The sequence below is a fragment of the Nicotiana tomentosiformis genome, chromosome 12, assembly GCF_000390325.3.
Source record: "Nicotiana tomentosiformis chromosome 12, ASM39032v3, whole genome shotgun sequence".
NCBI lineage: Eukaryota > Viridiplantae > Streptophyta > Magnoliopsida > Solanales > Solanaceae > Nicotiana > Nicotiana tomentosiformis.
The window spans coordinates 62,450,849-62,455,391 of NC_090823.1; positions in this window are offsets into that span (position 1 = coordinate 62,450,849).

Here is a 4,543-nt window from a genome sequence, read left to right on the forward strand (position 1 = left end):
TTCGCAATATTTTGCATAAGCCTAAACTTTCGGGCCGATTGGCCAAATGGGACGTCGAGATTAATGGGTATGATATCGAGTATCGACCCCGAACGGCCATCAAGTCTCAAATCTTAGCGGACTTCGTGGCCGACTTTACGCCAGCCCTCGTACCCAAGGTCAAAAAGGAACTATTATTAAAGTCGGGTACATCATCGGGGTTGTGGACCCTCTTCACAGACGGCGCTTCGAACATGTAGGGGTCTGGGCTAGGCATCATTTTGAAGCCACCCACGGGTAATACAATTAGACAAGCTATCAAAACTTCCAAGTTAACTAAAAATGAGGCCGAGTATGAGGCCATGATTGCAGGTCTCGAGATAGCTAAAGGTTTGGGAGCAGAGGTCATCGAGGCCAAATGTGACTCCCTGCTTGTGGTAAACCAAGTCAACAGAACCTTCGAGGTTTGAGAAGATCGAATGCAGAGGTACTTGGACAAATTACATGTGACTCTACACCGGTTTAAAGAATGGACCCTACAACATGTGCCTCGAGAACAAAACAGCGAGGCCGATGCCCTTGCAAATTTGGGGTCATCAGGCGAAGACGATGAGATTAGCTCGGGGACTGTCGTACAACTTTCAAGTTCAGTAATCGAAGAAGGCCACACCGAAATCAACTCCGCAAGTCTGACCTGGGATTGAAGGAAGAAATATATCGAGTACCTAAAGAACATGAAGCTTCCATCGGATCCTAAGAAATCGATGACTCTACGTACGAAGGCCGCACGATTCACATTGACCGAAGATGGAACACTATATAGAAGGATGTTAGATGGACCATTAGCAATATGTTTGGGACCAGGAGATACCGACTACGTCCTATGAGAAATCCACAAGGGCACCTGCGGAAATCATTCTAGTGCCGAATCATTGGTTCACAAAGTCATCAGAGCAGGATACTATTGGGCCGATATGGAAAAGGATACAAAAGAGTTTGTTCGAAAGTGCGACAAATGTCAAAGGTATGCGTCGATGATTCACTAACTCGGAGAGCAACTCCACTCGGTCTTATCCCTATGGCCATTCATGAAATGAGGAATGGATATCGTCGACCCTCTACCATCGGCCCCAGGTAAAGCTAAATTTATTTTGTTTATGACTGACTATTTCTCTAAGTGGGTTGAAGCACAGGCTTTCGAGAAAATTAGAGAGAAAGAAGTCATAGACTTCATCTGGGACCACATTATATACCGATTCGGGATGCCTGTCGAGATCGTATGCGACAACAAAAGCAATTCATCGGCAGCAAAGTGACAAAGTTTCTCTAAGATCACAAAATCAAAAGGATCCTGTCAACGCCATATCATCCTATTGGGAATAGACAGGCCGAATCGACAAACAAGACCATCATTCAAAATCTAAAGAAAAGATTGAACGACGCTAAGGGAAAATGGAGAGAAGTATTTCCCGAAGTCCTTTGGGCGTATCGAACAACGCTAAAATCCAGTACGAGGGCAACACCGTTCTCTTTAGTATATGGTGCCGAAGCTCTAATCCCGGTTGAAGTCAGGGAATCCAGTGTCAGGTTTCACTATGCAACAGAAGAGTCAAATCACGAGGCTATGAATACAAGCCTCGAATTTCTAGATGAAAAACGGGAAGCTGCCCTTGTTCGAATGGCCACACAGAAACAGCAGATCGAAAGGTACTACAATCGAAGAGCCAATCTTCGACACTTTAAAATCGGGGACTTGGTTCTGAGGAAGGTCACCCTCAATACTCAAAACCAAAACGAAGGAAAACTTGGCCCGAACTGGGAGGGACTGTATCAGGTCCTCGATATCATCAGAAAGGGATCCTACAAACTTGGCACGATGAACACGAACAATTACCAAACAATTGGAACATATCACTCCTCAAATGATATTACTACTAAGGTACGACCTTCTCCCCTTTCGTTTATATTTTATACTAACTATTTGCAGGTGTTTAATCGAAGAAATCAAAGGATTCTTCAAACACAAAGTCCTTAGGTCTGAAAGCACGCGTTGCACTCTTTTTTTCTTAGACCGATTTTTGTCCCAAATGGGTTTTTCCGGCGAGGTTTTTAACGAGGAAACCATTATTCGTGCTAACTTAGAGCAATTCAATAGTATCCGAGGCTCCTTTATAATCAACCTCGAATACTGGGGGGCATCACCCTCGGATAGTTACAAGGAAAATACTTCATTCCGACAGGGTCTCGATAGGTAAATTTTGTAAGGGTCAAGCGGTCGAACGAACCATGCCCATGTAGATTACTCGAGCCCTAATGGAAAATATGTACGCATGTTAATCTATCGAAAAAAGTATTTTTCCTTGCCAAATATTTCATGCCTTAGAGAAATTTTTACTTTACAATGTCGTGCTTATGATCTATTGTGGAAACTGGCTTAAGGGACGGTCACAACTAAAGTTCGAACAATTGACCCCGCACTCGGGGACTGCCATCCAAAAAATCGACATGATCGAATTACTAAAACCTCGAGATCGTAAGACCTTAAAAAGGCAACCCTCGATTTTATAGGCCACGGTCACCCCACTCGGGGACTGATACTTTGAACAAGTTCGAAGTATAATAGGGGAACAAGTCCAAAAGGCGAATCCCAAGCTAAAGGCTATGGCCAAATTAACACGGTTTAGAGACGTCTGATTTCGATTATAAAACAGGCCTTCAAACATTTTCATAAACCGGTTAAAAAGGCTACCCTCGGCTGAATTACTAAGGGTCTCGATAATATCAACCCTCGAAAACCCTAATGGGTACAACGTCGTTCAAACTCTCGAACAAATTCTTTATTTTATGCTAAGGCATTACGAAACAAAGGGTCTCGATAATATTAACCCTTGAAAACCCTAATGGGTACGGAATCATTCGAACTCTCGAGCAAATCCCTTATTTCATGCTAAGGTACAACATATTTTATATGATTAAACAATAAACGTTTCAAGCCGAAAAGGCGGAGAAAGCCATTCTTTTTCCTATGGCAGTATCGGCCTAATTCAAGAGCCTAAAGGGCCATTTTATTTCTGAGTTCAAGAAATCATCCTCACTCAATTAAAACCTAAGGGTCACCCTACTCAGAGTTCGAGCAAGTACTCACTCGATTAAGACTACACTAGTCCGGCTTCGATTAAGTTGCCTAAGCCTTGAACTTATGAGTAAAATTTTCATAAAAAAAAGATCTTTTATATATACGAAGATATTTACAAGGACTGATCAGAGTCCCGCACAAAAAATCAAAAACGAAAAAGCCTAAGATTCCTAATTTTCCTCAGGGGAAGATTCTTCTCCATCGAGGTCCTCCCCATTCTCGGACCCGCTCTTACTGTCATCATCATCATCGGAAGAGGCCAGCACTCCAGCATCAGCTTCATGCTCTCTAGCCTTTATTATCTCATCGGTAAGATCGAAACCTCGAGCGTGGATCTCCTCTAGGGTTTCCCTCCGAGATTGGCATTTGGCGAGTTCAACAATCCAATGTGCTCGAGTTTGAGCGGTCTCGGCTGCCTCTCTTGCTTGGACTTGAGCGGCTTCAGCATCGGCCCAGTAGACAGCCACGATCGCATCTGCCTCGGCTTTTGCCTTTTCGGCTTCAGATTTGGCCTTTGCAAATTCGGAAGCCAATCGAGCCTCGAGCTCCTCTATTTTCTTTGCCTGAGTCGAGCTCTTCTCCTTCATGGCTTGAAGTTGACTTTCCACCGATGACAATTGGGCTCGAGCAGTCTCTTTTTCTATAGCAAAGAGGTCTATACCTTCTTTCTACCCCAAGGTCTCCGCTTTCATCATGTTGACCTCCTCGTGGAATTGCTCGATCCTCTCGACCTTCTGCTGCAGCTGTGAGATTGAAATGTTAGCCACCGTTCCCAAATCGAGCCCATGAGCTTTTAAGATTTTTATTACCTGCTCGATCAGGTAGGTCTGATCTTTGTGAGCCGTGGTCAACTCGGCTTGGAGGTCCTTGATCTTTTCTTCTTTTTGCCCACCGAGAAGGTTGAGGGCATTCCTCTCCTCGGTAAGCCTTTGAATGTCGGCCTCTTACCGACTCAGCTCAACTCGATACCGAGAAAATGCTTCCCGATAAGGCACTGAGGCCTATGCAGAAAGAAGAAAAGAAGGTAGACAGAAAGAGAAAAATGAACACAAGGGTAATACCAACAAAGAGAGTTAAGGTTTACTCGATTCAGAGCTTTCTATGCTTCGTTAAAAAGGCTCGATGCCTCACTTGAGTCCTTCCTCGAGACCTCCAAGTCACTCAGGCCGGTAGCATCTTCGACCCCAGTAAAGTAATCATGGCAGGGGTCCTCCCTTCTATGGGCTCCTTCGATGGAGGGGTCTTCAAGTCCAGAGCCTCTTAAATTATCTCCTCAGAAAACGAGGGGAGCAGCGGGGTGCCTCCAATTTCAATTGCCCCAAGTGGATCACTTGGGGCATTCTCTCCATTTTGAGGGGCCTCGAGACCAGCCCTTATAGCCGTACCCACCGTTGGCTTATTATGGTAGGAGGCATCTTCAATCCTCGA